The sequence below is a fragment of the Drosophila persimilis genome, unplaced genomic scaffold (assembly GCF_003286085.1).
Source record: "Drosophila persimilis strain 14011-0111.01,24,50 unplaced genomic scaffold, DperRS2 tig00001765-arrow-arrow-pilon, whole genome shotgun sequence".
NCBI classification, from domain to species: Eukaryota; Metazoa; Arthropoda; class Insecta; order Diptera; family Drosophilidae; genus Drosophila; species Drosophila persimilis.
This window is the reverse complement of record NW_020825568.1, coordinates 39853-56893: the sequence shown is the minus strand read 5'-3', so window position 1 is coordinate 56893 and position 17041 is coordinate 39853. Positions and strand designations below refer to the sequence as shown.

At 46.7% G+C, this 17041-nt stretch overlaps 1 non-coding gene and 1 pseudogene across 1 annotated transcript; both read left to right on the top strand.

The window, feature by feature from the left end:
* The first annotated feature begins 5678 nt into the window (after positions 1-5678).
* Positions 5679-7673, top strand: LOC113567109. The gene has a single exon (XR_003409351.1). It is a non-coding gene; the product is annotated as a small subunit ribosomal RNA (ribosomal RNA).
* A 587-nt stretch (positions 7674-8260) lies between these two features.
* LOC6603927 lies at positions 8261-8410 on the top strand (annotated as a pseudogene).
* Positions 8411-17041: the final 8631 nt, after the last annotated feature.

The following is a 17041-nucleotide window of genomic DNA, read 5'->3' as shown; positions in this document are numbered from 1 at the left end:
TTTCCTGGTTTGGGATCAATATGGTTTCTATATCGGACGTTAATTCTATTTTTCTGACAACTTGTGATCTTGCTGGTAGAAGAATTGTATTGTTACCAGAACTGTATGTTATTGGAACATAAATTTTAATTTTTATATTATTTGGTCGTATTATTAACCAATCCTCTGCAGGTTTTAAGTCTATTAGGCAGTTTAATTCTTTTATGAAATCAATGCCTATTATTCCATCACACGGAATTGCAAAATTTTGATTAACTAAATGGAAATTGTGTGGAATTATGTACTTATCCGTCTGTAGCTCTATTAGGGCAAGGCCTTGGGATGTTATTATACCTTCCCCTATTCCTTGAATATCTATTTTATTTTTTGTTTGAATGTCGTTAAAGACATCTGAATTTTCTTTTAATAATGATATATTGGCACCGGTATCTATAAGGAATGTAAGTTGTTTTCCTGTTTTAGAATTGAGGAATGTCACGAATATATTGAGATTGAGGTTGATTGTGTGAACCGCTGGATTTTTTAATTTAGTGTATCTAAAGGATCTTGGGAGTTTCCCGAAGCTGTCTGTGTAACACGAACATTGTTCTGTCGTGTGTTTCCATTGCTATTGTATCTTTGGTTGTTATAGGTTCCACCGTTATTACGGTTATTTCCCCTATAGCCAACACGACCTTTATTGTTATTATAACTATTGTTGTAAATATGGTTGTGGTTGTAACCACGACCATTTCCTCCACCGCGATAGTTACCTCGAAAGTTACTACCGCGGTAGACTTGTCCTTGTCTGGTGTACAATATTGAACTTGCACTACCAGTCATCTCTGTACTACACTGTATATATTTTGCTACGGCATCATTCATTGTTGGGAATGTGCCTGCTTCTAGTATTGTTTTGAGTCTGCCGTGCTCGCAATTTTTAACCATTGTACTAATGGCCTCCTTGCAGCTGAACTTATCGGCGTGTTTCGCTGGCAAACCCTCATCAATGTATGATGCTTCTAGAAGTTTTCGCATATCATCAATCTCTGTTGTGAATTGGGCTGCTGTTTTGCCTTTTTGGCATACTTTTGCCATTTTAGCCTTTATAACATCTGATGACTCTCCGACAATAGTGTCCTGCAATTTCTTTATTATTGCGCTAATGGTGGTTTCATCTTGTATTTTATACAATGTAGTTCCTATTACTTTTGATTTAATTACTTCTATAGCTAAATTTTCGTATGGTCCTTTCGTTAGATTGACCAATTTGACTGCCGTAATGAATCTTTGTAAATGGAGTTTCTGTCCATTAAATTCCGGAATGGCGTGCGAAATATCTTTGATATATGCCCGTTGGGCAATTGTTTCGTCTGCCATTGTGGTTGGTTCTTGCCCAACTACGCTGTTTGCTGAACTAGTCGACGGTTTGTCGTCGTTCACCGGATGGTTCGATCTATTTGATCGAGAATCGTCTTCCGATATAATGATAATATTTTTTACATTCGGGGGCCTGGGACTTATTGGCCTTGATTCCGATTCTACAGCTGGTATATATGTCGCAGCTGTGTTTAGAAGATTTGGGATGTGTATGTCTAGATTGAATTTTTCTTTAACGAATACTAATCGTTCCCTTAGACGTTTGAAGACGTCTGTAGATTGAAACCAATGTATATCAGTAAGTCTTTCTCTGTTTTCTAGAAAAAGTTCTCTGACCTCATTATATATGTTTACCAAATTAGTTGTATGTTTAATGACCGTACTATTTTGTGTAGGTCTGTTCTGCGTTAAGCATTTGTATGACTTATCGAATTCTGCTCTTAGAGTGCAAACTTTAGCGCAGATCGTAAGCCAGTCCATATGTGTTTTTTTAATGTTGTCCATTCCGATTGGAAGACAATCTAACATTAGCAATCACAATTCTTCCTAAAATTTCGTTTTCTATTATTTGGCTGTTTACGAGGATGCCGGGTATGGTTGATAATACGATACCTTTTTGTGTGGCATCACAATGAATTAGTGGTGAAAAAGGTAAATTATATTCGTTCATATATGAGTATTCGAACTCGTATATGCTAATTGGATTGGGGAATGCGGCTAAGATTGCTTTAGCTCTATATTCGAAATTTTCATTCCTGTCGTGGGTAGCCCTAATGGCTGCTGCTGTTCTACGAGACATTTTATTTTGTCTTTGTAACAATATATTAAAAGCGGGAATTCTACCTGAAGTGTACCCATGTACATGTATTCGAGCTCTATTATGCTCCTAGGGGTCGTTGAGACCAATTTTTTTTTTTTTTAAACTCTATCTAAATTGTTTGCCCTACTCATATATCTCTTTTTAATTATCTTATTATGTTTTACATACAATGTTAAAAGGAATTGTAAAACAGTGACAATGGTTAAAATCAGAAGTAATAACCAGAGTGCATTGAGATCATCCCTGTGGTCTATTATTTTGACATTATTGACCACATTGGCCGTATTGTCTTTGGTCTGACTATCGTCAGAACCGAACCAACCCATGGTGATGATTTTCTCTCAAAAATTGGTTTCTACAATGTTGGGGTTTTTATTTTTATTTATTTTTTTTTTTTTATTATTATTTGCTATTCATTTATTCTTTTCAATAATAAAAAAAAATTACTAAAAATCTTTTTTTTCTCATGGACACACATATCTATATACCCTTCCTTTTTTTTTTTTTTTTTTTACTCTTTAAAATTTCATCAATATAAATTATTTTTTTTTTTATATATATTTGATCAAAATGAAGGAAGAAAAAAAATGTTAAGGGACATGTGATCGATTTACAGGTTTTTCATTATATAATTCAATATCGATCACATGGTTTTAGTAATAGCCTAACAGAGGTTAGTATTTTCAAGTTGCACTTTAAGGGTGCTTCAACTTGAGATAGAATATTATAATTATTGGCAATATGAGGCATGGCATTTCTGCAGCTCAATTGCGTTACTTCGCACCAGTGCGAAGTTGTTTATTGATTTCCTTGATGCGCTCTTGGCAGCGTTGTCGGTCCTCTTCATTTGTATATGCTTTTTCCAGGTCCCGCTCCAGACGTCGTTGTTGAAGCAGCCGTTTGATCCGGCCGCCCCTCTTTGTTTTCTTCCTTGGGCGTTTTTCTTGTCGTGCCCTGTACTCAGCTATTGTGAGTGGGCGTAGTCCATCGTTTGGATACACTTCTAATGCCTCTTGTAGGCTGAGTGCGTCCCTTTGCTCGGTAGGAGCAGCGTCGGCGAAGTCTGGTGCATTTTCTGCTGCTGGAGTGGTTGTGTTACTGTCCATCGACGGTGCAAGGGGCGGTCCTATGCCACTCGCACTTATATTATTGGTCCTTGCTGGGTCTAGTGGGGCCGGTGCTGGTCTTCGCACAGGTTTTTATATTGCGTGTACGCTCTTTGTGGCGCGGGCTGTTATATCTCCTTGGGTATTATGTATTCCTGGCCGCATTGTAGCCGCCAAATTTAAGGGTATAAATTATAATGCAACATGGGTTTGTGCGTAATATCGTCGGCAGTCGTGCATGGGTCTGGCGAAACGGCTGGTTTGGCTTTCTGCTGGGTTTTTTTTTCTTGGCACTGGCACTGGGGACAACACTGTTTCAATAGTTTTTCCAATTTTCTTTTGACTTGGTCCGATTTTTTAAAACAAAATCACATGGTATTATATTTTTTTTTTTTTTTCGGCCATTCTTTGTCTTTCAAAATTTTAACACTTTTTTTTTTTAAAATTTCTCTCCTTTTTTTTTCTCAATCCTTAGATTGATCCATCGCGTAGGACATATCGTGTCCTGTCACGGTCGCCATGTAAAATGAAATGTTCAAATCCTTTTTGTTGGATCGTCGGGGCTCAACCCTCCGATCTGTTTTATTGTGATTTCTCTTCTGTATTTTACAATTGTGGTTTGGGCTTTTGTAAGCCCAAAGCCGCGGAGCTGCGCTGCCAGTAACGCCGGCAGCGGAGCGGCAGAACTATGTGTTCTTATCTCTTATATGTTAATATGTATATGCTCAGCGCTGTTGGCAGCGAGAGCGCGAGGGAAGATATATGTGTGTATGCATGTATATTAGTGCCGTCAAGTCATGGGAACATGCTGACGCTGCACTTGGGTCGCTCGAGGCATTCTTGAGTGAATCGTAATACGATCACCCAGAATGTCTGGGACTTTATTGTTACGTAAACACTGAAACAAAGTGTTACAGTGTGTATTCTTTAAGTACCGTCGGTACAGTGGGTATTCGAAATAATGAATACTTTACTTTACTTTAATATGAGCATACTACAATATATATTTTTCTTAATATATATGAATAATTTTGAAGTGATAGTATAATATTTTGTATTAAAATACGAAAAGAAACTATTTTTAAAAGGTACTCTCAAGTAAAAATACCTGATTTGCGGAAAGCGTGGCAGAAAACCTATATAGGGAGTGGTAGTCTCGTGCATGGTATATTTCATATGAAAATTTTATAATGAAAAATTATTAATTTATTTCATATGATATGGGGAATATACTTAGCCGGCAATGTCTGTGTGTTTTATATGAATATATATATATTTCTTAGTATATATGAATAATTTTGAAGTGATAGTATTGTATTTTTTATTAAAATACGAAAAGAAACTATTGTTAAGAGGCACTCTCAAGTAAAAATACCCGATTTGCGGAAAGCGTGGCAGAAAACCTATATAGGGAGTGGTAGTCTCGTGCATGGTATATTTCATATGAAAATTTTATAATGAAAAATTATTAATTTATTTCATATGATATGGGGAATATACTTAGCCGGCAATGTCTGTGTATTTTATATGAATATATATATATTTCTTAATATATATGAATAATTTTGAAGTGATAGTATTGTATTTTTTATTAAAATACGAAAAGAAACTATTGTTAAGAGGCACTCTAAAGCAAAAATACCCGATTTGCGGAAAGCGTGGCAGAAAACCTATACATGATGGACAGTTGATGTCCATCGGTATTGTATACAATATTTGGTACAGTATTGTATATAATATTATTATATGTTGTCATTATACTCAAAGTAGTGTTTAATAGGAGATATTTGTTTTCAAATTGATCTTAATAAAGATAATATAGTGAAACTAACCAAGATATATACTATTTAGTATATATCATTTCTGTTTCGAATTATTATCGTGAATTTTTGGAAATGGTCTTATATGATTAAATATTGTATGAGTGCCATTTCAACAATGTACCAGCATATATAATCAAAGCGATTTATATGCAAATTCAAATATTGCCAAAATATATAAATTCCATTCCACATGAACTCATGTGTTTGGTTTTATTTAATGTATATCACAAAAAACGCATACGAAATTGGATAAATTTTAAATTTGTTGTCAAAATACATAGTTTAAACACAATTAATATTGGTTTAAGCCTATATACGTGTGATAATATATTAAGTGCAAATAAAAAGATATTTTTGAACAAAAAAAAAATGTATATAATAAAATATATATATTTATATAGAGAAAAATGGCGAATGTGAATGCTATATAAAAATGGCCACAATCGTTTAACAAATTCTCATAAACTGTTGATAAAAAATATTTATTTATTTTTTTTTTTTTATTCAAAAGTATTATTGAGTTGTCAAATATTTACATATGTGAGCGTATGCGCACGAAACGAAAACATTATTCTGGTTGATCCTGCCAGTAGTTATATGCTTGTCTCAAAGATTAAGCCATGCATGTCTAAGTACACACGAATTAAAAGTGAAACCGCAAAAGGCTCATTATATCAGTTATGGTTCCTTAGATCGTTAACAGTTACTTGGATAACTGTGGTAATTCTAGAGCTAATACATGCAATTAAAACACGGACCTTATGGGACGTGTGCTTTTATTAGGCTAAAACCAAGCGATCGTAAGATCGTTACATTGGTTGAACTCTAGATGACATGCAGATCGTATGGTCTTGTACCGACGACAGATCTTTCAAATGTCTGCCCTATCAACTTTTGATGGTAGTATCTAGGACTACCATGGTTGCAACGGGTAACGGGGAATCAGGGTTCGATTCCGGAGAGGGAGCCTGAGAAACGGCTACCACATCTAAGGAAGGCAGCAGGCGCGTAAATTACCCACTCCCATCTCGGGGAGGTAGTGACGAAAAATAACAATACAGGACTCATATCCGAGGCCCTGTAATTGGAATGAGTACACTTTAAATCCTTTAACAAGGACCAATTGGAGGGCAAGTCTGGTGCCAGCAGCCGCGGTAATTCCAGCTCCAATAGCGTATATTAAAGTTGTTGCGGTTAAAACGTTCGTAGTTGAACTTGTGCTTCATACGGGTAGTACAACTTACAATTGTGGTTACTACTATACCTTTATGTATGTAAGCGTATTACCGGTGGAGTTCTTATATATAATTAAGTACTTGTATTTTTTTATATATTCCTCCTATTTAAAAACCTGCATTAGTGCTCTTCATCGAGTGTTATTGTGGGCCGGTACAATTACTTTGAACAAATTAGAGTGCTTAAAGCAGGCTTCAAATGCCTGAATATTCTGTGCATGGGATAATGAAATAAGACCTCTGTTCTGCTTTCATTGGTTTTCAGATCAAGAGGTAATGATTAATAGAAGCAGTTTGGGGGCATTAGTATTACGACGCGAGAGGTGAAATTCTTGGACCGTCGTAAGACTAACTTAAGCGAAAGCATTTGCCAAAGATGTTTTCATTAATCAAGAACGAAAGTTAGAGGTTCGAAGGCGATCAGATACCGCCCTAGTTCTAACCATAAACGATGCCAGCTAGCAATTGGGTGTAGCTACTTTTATGGCTCTCTCAGTCGCTTCCCGGGGAACCAAAGCTTTTGGGCTCCGGGGGAAGTATGGTTGCAAAGCTGAAACTTAAAGGAATTGACGGAAGGGCACCACCAGGAGTGGAGCCTGCGGCTTAATTTGACTCAACACGGGAAAACTTACCAGGTCCGAACATAAGTGTGTAAGACAGATTGATAGCTCTTTCTCGAATCTATGGGTGGTGGTGCATGGCCGTTCTTAGTTCGTGGAGTGATTTGTCTGGTTAATTCCGATAACGAACGAGACTCAAATATATTAAATAGATATCTTCAGGATTATGGTGTTGAAGCTTATATAGCCTTCATTCATGGTGGCAGTAAAATGTTTATTGTGTTTGAATGTGTTTATATAAGTGGAGCCGTACCTGTTGGTTTGTCCCATTATAAGGACACTAGCTTCTTAAATGGACAAATTGCGTCTAGCAATAATGAGATTGAGCAATAACAGGTCTGTGATGCCCTTAGATGTCCTGGGCTGCACGCGCGCTACAATGAAAGTATCAACGTGTATTTCCTAGACCGAGAGGTCCGGGTAAACCGCTGAACCACTTTCATGCTTGGGATTGTGAACTGAAACTGTTCACATGAACTTGGAATTCCCAGTAAGTGTGAGTCATTAACTCGCATTGATTACGTCCCTGCCCTTTGTACACACCGCCCGTCGCTACTACCGATTGAATTATTTAGTGAGGTCTCCGGACGTGATCACTGTGACGCCTTGCGTGTTACGGTTGTTTCGCAAAAGTTGACCGAACTTGATTATTTAGAGGAAGTAAAAGTCGTAACAAGGTTTCCGTAGGTGAACCTGCGGAAGGATCATTATTGTATGTTTCTACCGTTAACAAAAATATATATATATTGCCAATTTACCAAACAAAATATGTTTTTATAAAATCATAATTGTAAAATAAAATATATTCAGTTGTATATATTATATGTTTATATTAATTATATTGCCAATATACTCATTTAGTAGTAGCTATACATATAACATTGTGTTCTATGTGTGTAGCAATTAATATATAAATACATATTGATGATATTATTACAATAATATTGATTTATAAAATCTGTGTGCATATGTACCATAGTATGCACGCGTTGCGAATATGTATTGTCCATCATAGCTATGGGCATACATTGGTTAATGCAACAGCTTAAAAAGTACAATGTTGTACCTGATTTCAGGTTAATACTTTTATATAAATTGATAATTATCAAACAAGCCAAAATACATATTATATTATTTAACAATATGGTAATATATCGCTTATATAAAACTAAGACATTTCGCAACATTCTTTTAGGATAAAACTAAAATTTATTGAAGGAATTGATATATGCCAGTAAAATGGTGTATTTTTAATTTCTTTCAATAAAGACAAATAAATGAATAAACAAATTTTAATCACTCTAAGCGGTGGATCACTCGGCTCATGGGTCGATGAAGAACGCAGCAAACTGTGCGTCATCGTGTGAACTGCAGGACACATGAACATCGACATTTTGAACGCATATCGCAGTCCATGCTGTTTGGTACTTTAATTACACTAGCGTGGCTAGTGTAGGGGCGAGCTCGTCGTCGAGCGTTCCCGCCCGCAGGCGGGGTCGGCCGAAGTCCTCAGCCGCCAAACAGGGAGCCAAAAAGATCGGGCTTGGGATTGGGCTAGCTGGAGAGCGGCCGATCCCAGCTGAGAGATCGCCGCCAACGTCGCTCCCCTTTGAGCAGGCTCCATCCACCTCTGCCGCTGCCGCTGCCACCACCGCTGCCAGTACTTCTGCCGCCGCTGCCACCACCGCTGCCGCCACCGCTGCCGCCACCGCTGCCACCACCGCTGCCACCACCGCTGCCACATGCCCGGCAACTGACATTGTCGCGGCAGGCTACTCGGTTATCATCGCAGAAATGTCTGCGATAAGGATGGCGGTGAGCAAGGCTGTACTTAAGGGGCTGATGCCGCCCGAGGCCTCAATGGAAATCCTCGTCGCGACCAACCGGTACGACGAGTTGGTCATGGCCCTGGCTGGGGAAAAGGTGCGCCTGGAGGAGAGGGCAAGGATGCCGCCTCCACCGAGACCCGCTGCTGCTGCCCACTCGGGCACCACTGCCGTCACAACCGCTGCGTATGCGACAGCCTTCCCAGGCCTGCCCGCACCGAGCGCCGTCGCTGCACCGATCCCAAAGCCTAGGGATACCTGGTCTGCTCTAATAAAGAGCAAAAACCCGGAGGAGACCAGCAAGGAGCTTGTGGAGAGAGTTAAGAAGACCGTGGTGCCGACTCTTGGAGTCCGCGTCCACGAGGTTCGCGAGCTGAAGAGCGGAGGAGCGATTATTCGCACCCCTTCAGTGACCGAACTGAGCAAGGTAGTGGCCAGCAGCAAATTCACCGAAGCAGGATTGGAGGTCAAGAAGAGGCCGGAGACCAAGCCTCAGGTCGTGGTGTACGACGTGGACACGTCCATAACACCGGAAGAGTTCATGGAGGAGCTCTTCACAAAGAACCTGGAGGAGACCATGACTGCCGCGGAGTTCAAAAAGTCGGTTCACCTGGGCAGTAAACCCTGGTCGGTCACCGACGGCGCCACGATCAACGTGACGCTAGAGGTCGACGCAAAGGCACAGGAGGCGTTGCGCGAATGCGTATACATAAAGTGGTTTAGATGCCGCTGCCGCTCCTTGGTCAGAACATACGCCTGCCACAGATGTGCAGGCTTCGACCACAAGGTGTCGCAATGTCGCCTAAAGGAGAACGTGTGCCACCGGTGTGGACAGAACGGCCACAACGTTGCACGGTGTCCCAACCCCGTGGACTGCCGCAACTGCCGCTTCAAGGGGTACCCTGCAGCACATTCCATGCTGTCAGCGGCGTGCCCGATCTACGGAGCGGTACTGGCGAGGGTGCAAGCTAGACATTAATGTTTAGCTTCATCCAAGCTAATTGTGGCCGTGGCCGAGCGGCTGTGATGGAACTCGGAGCCATCATGCGCAGCTCTGGCCGTCAGTTCGCACTGGTCCAGGAGCCGTACGTCGATGGAGCAGGGCGGATTACCGGCCTTCCTTCTGGAATGCGAGTTTTCCATGACCGCCGAGGAAAAGCTGCTATCATCGTCGACGAACCGGACGCCATCTGCATGCCTTACCACGGATTTTGGAGTATGCGTCAGAGTTACGGGAAGATTCGGCTCAATCTTCCTATGCTCCGTGTACTGCCAATTCGACACCGACTTGGCGCCGTACCTCAGGTACTTAGATGCGGTGCTGCTGCTGGGCAGCCGCACTCCTGTCATCTTTGGGCTCGACGCGAACGCAGTATCCCCAGCGTGGTTTAGCAAGCTCTCCGAACACAATCGGGGGCAAGCTAACTATGCACGGGGTGAGCTGCTGTCTGAGTGGATAACCGAGATGAGAGCCGGCGTGCTCAATGAAGCCAGTCGGGTGTTTACATTCGATAACCGTAGAGGCCAAAGCGATATCGATGTGACAATCGTCAACCAAGCTGCGACTATGTGGGCCACATACGATTGGGAAGTGAAGGAATGGGACACCAGCGATCACAACATGATCCATGTTGTGGTGACGACTGACCCGAACGACACAGTTGAGCCCATTGCTCCTGTGCCGTCATGGAAGCTTTCCAATGCGCGCTGGCGATTGTTCGAGGAGGAAGTGGTAAGGGAGATTGCCGAATTACCGGAAGACATCGCCGAATCGCCGTTGGACAACCAAGTGTCTGCACTGCGCTCTGTAGTGCACAGTGTGTGCGACAGAGTGCTGGGACGCAGCACACCGAGAGCCGCGAGAAAAGTAGTTTGGTGGACTGCCGAACTACACTCCAAACGCCGAGAGGTCAGGAGACTGAGGCGAAGGCTCCAGGACGCTCGTCGGCATGAGACCGACGCAGCAGAGGAACTTGTGCTCGCGTTGAGGATCTCCTCAGCGCAGTACAAGAAGCTCATCCTGAGATCGAAGGAAGACAACTGGCGACGCTTCGTGGGAGAGAACAGAGATGATCCATGGGGGCACGTCTACAGGATTTGCCGAGGCCGCAAAAAGAGCACGGAGATTGGATGCCTTCGAACGGATGGTAGGCTGGTCGCAACATGGCGCGACTGTGCGGGTGTGCTCCTTCGCAACTTCTTTCCTGTTGCGGAGACGAATGCACACATTGCCATCCCGATCGAGGCTCCACCGGCCCTCGAAGCTTTCGACCGGACCGATCCTACCTCATATCGGGGTATCTGTCTGTTGCCAGTGCTGGGCAAAGTGCTTGAGGGCATCATGGTGAATCGTCTGAAGGACACCATTCCGGATGGCTGCAGATGGCAATTTGGCTTTCGCCAAGGACGTTGTGTGGAGGATGCTTGGAAACACGTCGTGAGTACTGTTTCGGCCAGCCGGTCGAAATACGTGCTCGGAGTCTTCGTGGATTTCAAGGGAGCCTTCGACAACGTTGAGTTGAATGCTGCACTACGCCGCCTCCTTGAGCTGGGATGTCGAGAAGCAAGCTTGTGGCGAAGTTTCTTCTCCGGCCGGAGTGCGAGCATCGTCAGTAGGCATGGAGTAGCCACTGTTCCGGTGACAAGAGGTTGCCCGCAGGGGTCCATAAGTGGTCCATTTATATGGAACATCTTAATGGACGTGTTGCTCCAGCGCTTAGAGCCCCTTGGTGCGCTCAGCGCGTATGCTGACGACTTGCTCCTCCTCATCGAAGGGAATGCCCGATCAGAGCTCGAACAAAAAGGAGGTGAGTTAATGTCCATCGTAGGCGCTTGGGGAGTTGAAGTCGGCGTTGCCGTTTCAACTAGCAAGACGGCGATCATGCTGCTCAAAGGCATACTTAGACGGCCGCCAGTGGAACGGTTTGCTGGAGCAAACCTGCCATATAAGTGCAAGTATCGGTACCTAGGCATCACGGTCGGCGAGCGGTTGAGTTTTCTCCCGCACATCACGGGCTTGCGTGATAAGCTGACCGGAGTCGTAGGGGCATTGTCGCGCGTACTGCGGGTCGACTGGGGACTCAGTCCCCGCGCAAAGCGGACAATATATGCCGGACTCATGGTGCCCTGTGCACTATTTGGTGCCTCGGTTTGGTCTGTCGTGACGACGACGCAAGTGGTTGCCAGGAGGCATCTGCTTGCGTGCCAAAGGATCGTCCTGATTGGATGCCTACCGGTATGCCGAACAGTGTCCACCATGGCGCTGCAAGTACTAGCTGGAGCCCCCCCGTTTGATCTGGTTGCCAGACGCCTGGCAATCAGCTTCAAACTAAAGCGTGACTACCCGCTGGAGGAGAGCGATTGGCTGTACGGCGAAGATTTGGCAAATCTTAGCTGGAAGCAGAAGATGGCGCGACTAGACGAAGACCTGTTGTGCGAGTGGCAACGCAGATGGGATGATGGTGACTCCCCAGGACGGGTGACGCACCGCTTCATCCCGAACGCAGGCTTCGTCTACAGCGAACGAAGGTTTGGCTTCACGCTGCGCGCTGGGTTCCTGCTGACGGGCCACGGATCGCTCAATGCATTTCTGCATGGAAGAAGCCTTAGCGACACGCCAGCATGTCTATGCGGCGCAGAACGCGAGGATTGGCAGCACTTCCTATGTGCTTGTCCCCTCTATACAGACTTGCGAGACCTCGATGGACTTGGAGTGCAGTACACGGATGGCGACTGGACCTTCTGCGATGTGACGGCTTCTCAGGAGAGAATGCGGACTCTCGACAGGTTCGCCGGACTGGCGTTCTCCAGGCGACAACAGCTGCTGAATGCGCAAGCGGCGCACGGGCTGGGTGGATTCCCTATCCAGGCCGGTCGGGGCTAAAAGGGAGGATCGAGCTGAGTCCTTAAGATCGGTACCACGGGTTGTGCAGTTCCAAGGCTGCACATTGAGGTCGGCCCCCTAGTGGGAGTATCGTGGTGGCTGTGGTTGATACCCAAACGTTACGCGGGGAGAGCCGCTAGGCTCCTCGTGGAGTTGAGCTCTCAACCGGGTGCCGAGACCCATAGATCGGAAGACGTGTTAGATACACCTCGCCCCTCACCAAGGGGGATTGTATGCCCGACCAGGATACTTTCAATTGGTACCAGAAGAGTCGCTATGTACATAGCTATAGCTTCTTTTTAGGGGCGCTAACTGGCGCATTGTACCAGGTTCCTGCGTATGTAGCGGTGGTGCGTGATGGCGTGATATATGTAAATATATCGCACTAATCGAGGCTAAGCTGCAAATAAACATTAGACGCCGTGGTTGAAATCCCTCCCTGAGGAACCGCCACGTAAAATAAAGCTGAGAGATCAGATTCATTCATTCTGTCCCTATCTACTCAGTTGCTTTTTGACTGCCATTCGAAGCAGACGTGTTTTTCAAGCGGTCCGCTATACCGTCGTTCGAATAAAGTAAAAAGTGATTTTTCCAAGTGGAAAATACATCAAAATTGCCGCGAGATCACGCGCTGTTCGTGAGTGAAATCGGGTGTTAATTTGGTGAAAGAACAAAGCAGATATTTGCAAATTAATATTTGCAAAATAAACGCTAAAAACAACCACGTGCGGAACCCTAGTTCGTAAACAAGTGCGAATAGTTCGACAACAAGTCGGAATAGTTCGACAGCACGTTCGAGTTCGAAGCTTTGGTTCGAAGCTTTGGCTCGAGTTCGAAGCGTTCGGTTCGTGTCTCCGCTGAGACGTTGGTTCGAGTCTCCACTAAGTGCCGATTAGTTGAGTCACGCCAATAGAGGTAGCCACAACCCGCCGGGCTATGGAAATAGAGACGGAGGCCGACGCCAGCGACACTAGCGTGGCTAGTGTAGGGGCGAGCTCGTCGTCGAGCGTCCCCGCCAGCAGGCGGGGTCGGCCGAAGTCCTCAGCCGCCAAACAGGGAGCCAAAAAGATCGGGCTCGGGATTGGGCTAGCTGGAGAGCGGCCGATCCCAGCCGAGAGATCGCCGCCAACGTCGCTCCCCTTTGAGCAGGCTCCATCCACCTCTGCCGCTGCCGCTGCCACCACCGCTGCCAGTACTTCTGCCGCCGCTGCCACCACCGCTGCCGCCACCGCTGCCGCCACCGCTGCCACCACCGCTGCCACCACCGCTGCCACCACCGCTGCCACATGCCCGGCAACTGACATTGTCGCGGCAGGCTACTCGGCCATCATCGCAGAAATGTCTGCGATAAGGATGGCGGTGAGCAAGGCTGTACTTAAGGGGCTGATGCCGCCCGAGGCCTCAATGGAAATCCTCGTCGCGACCAACCGGTACGACGAGTTGGTCATGGCCCTGGCTGGGGAAAAGGTGCGCCTGGAGGAGAGGGCAAGGATGCCGCCTCCACCGAGACCCGCTGCTACTGCCCACTCGGGCACCACTGCCGTCACAACCGCTGCGTATGCGACAGCCTTCCCAGGCCTGCCCGCACCGAGCGCCGTCGCTGCACCGATCCCAAAGCCTAGGGATACCTGGTCTGCTCTAATAAAGAGCAAAAACCCGGAGGAGACCAGCAAGGAGCTTGTGGAGAGAGTTAAGAAGACCGTGGTGCCGACTCTTGGAGTCCGCGTCCACGAGGTTCGCGAGCTGAAGAGCGGAGGAGCGATTATTCGCACCCCTTCAGTGAGCGAACTGAGGAAGGTAGTGGCCAGCAGCAAATTCACCGAAGCGGGATTGGAGGTCAAGAAGAGGCCGGAGACCAAGCCTCAGGTCGTGGTGTACGACGTGGACACGTCCATAACACCGGAAGAGTTCATGGAGGAGCTCTTCACAAAGAACCTGGAGGAGACCATGACTGCCGCGGAGTTCAAAAAGTCGGTTCACCTGGGCAGTAAACCCTGGTCGGTCACCGACGGCGCCACGATCAACGTGACGCTAGAGGTCGACGCAAAGGCACAGGAGGCGTTGCGCGAATGCGTATACATCAAGTGGTTTAGATGCCGCTGCCGCTCCTTGGTCAGAACATACGCCTGCCACAGATGTGCAGGCTTCGACCACAAGGTGTCGCAATGTCGCCTAAAGGAGAACGTGTGCCACCGGTGTGGACAGAACGGCCACAACGTTGCACGGTGTCCCAACCCCGTGGACTGCCGCAACTGCCGCTTCAAGGGGTACCCTGCAGCACATTCCATGCTGTCAGCGGCGTGCCCGATCTACGGAGCGGTACTGGCGAGGGTGCAAGCTAGACATTAATGTTTAGCTTCATCCAAGCTAATTGTGGCCGTGGCCGAGCGGCTGTGATGGAACTCGGAGCCATCATGCGCAGCTCTGGCCGTCAGTTCGCACTGGTCCAGGAGCCGTACGTCGATGGAGCAGGGCGGATTACCGGCCTTCCTTCTGGAATGCGAGTTTTCCAGGACCGCCGAGGAAAAGCTGCTATCATCGTCGACGAACCGGACGCCATCTGCATGCCAATGGAGACCCTTAACACGGATTTTGGAGTATGCGTCAGAGTTACGGGAAGATTCGGCTCAATCTTCCTATGCTCCGTGTACTGCCAATTCGACACCGACTTGGCGCCGTACCTCAGGTACTTAGATGCGGTGCTGCTGCTGGGCAGCCGCACTCCTGTCATCTTTGGGCTCGACGCGAACGCAGTATCCCCAGCGTGGTTTGGCAAGCTCTCCGAACACAATCGGGGGCAAGCTAACTATGCACGGGGTGAGCTGCTGTCTGAGTGGATAACCGAGATGAGAGCCGGCGTGCTCAATGAAGCCAGTCGGGTGTTTACATTCGATAACCGTAGAGGCCAAAGCGATATCGATGTGACAATCGTCAACCAAGCTGCGACTATGTGGGCCACATACGATTGGGAAGTGAAGGAATGGGACACCAGCGATCACAACATGATCCATGTTGTGGTGACGACTGACCCGAACGACACAGTTGAGCCCATTGCTCCTGTGCCGTCATGGAAGCTTTCCAATGCGCGCTGGCGATTGTTCGAGGAGGAAGTGGTAAGGGAGATTGCCGAATTACCGGAAGACATCGCCGAATCGCCGTTGGACAACCAAGTGTCTGCACTGCGCTCTGTAGTGCACAGTGTGTGCGACAGAGTGCTGGGACGCAGCACACCGAGAGCCGCGAGAAAAGTAGTTTGGTGGACTGCCGAACTACACTCCAAACGCCGAGAGGTCAGGAGACTGAGGCGAAGGCTCCAGGACGCTCGTCGGCATGAGACCGACGCAGCAGAGGAACTTGTGCTCGCGTTGAGGATCTCCTCAGCGCAGTACAAGAAGCTCATCCTGAGATCGAAGGAAGACAACTGGCGACGCTTCGTGGGAGAGAACAGAGATGATCCATGGGGGCACGTCTACAGGATTTGCCGAGGCCGCAAAAAGAGCACGGAGATTGGATGCCTTCGAACGGATGGTAGGCTGGTCGCAACATGGCGCGACTGTGCGGGTGTGCTCCTTCGCAACTTCTTTCCTGTTGCGGAGACGAATGCACACATTGCCATCCCGATCGAGGCTCCACCGGCCCTCGAAGCTTTCGAGGTTGATGCATGCGTCGCCAGGTTGAAGAGCAGACGCTCTCCCGGCATGGACGGCATCACAGGTGCCATTTGCAAGGCATTGTGGCGTGCCATCCCTCAGCACATGACAGCGATGTATTCCCGCTGCCTGGAGACAGGGTATTTCCCAACGGAATGGAAGCATCCCAGGGTGGTTCCACTCCTGAAGGGACCCGATAAGGACCGGACCGATCCTACCTCATATCGGGGTATCTGTCTGTTGCCAGTGCTGGGCAAAGTGCTTGAGGGCATCATGGTGAATCGTCTGAAGGACACCATTCCGGATGGCTGCAGATGGCAATTTGGCTTTCGCCAAGGACGTTGTGTGGAGGATGCTTGGAAACACGTCGTGAGTACTGTTTCGGCCAGCCGGTCGAAATACGTGCTCGGAGTCTTTGTGGATTTCAAGGGAGCCTTCGACAACGTTGAGTGGAATGCTGCACTACGTCGCCTCCTTGAGCTGGGATGCCGAGAAGCAAGCTTGTGGCGAAGTTTCTTCTCCGGCCGGAGTGCGAGCATCGTCAGTAGGCATGGAGTAGCCACTGTTCCGGTGACAAGAGGTTGCCCGCAGGGGTCCATAAGTGGTCCATTTATATGGAACATCTTAATGGACGTGTTGCTCCAGCGCTTAGAGCCCCTTGGTGCCCTCAGCGCGTATGCTGACGACTTGCTCCTCCTCATCGAAGGGAATGCCCGATC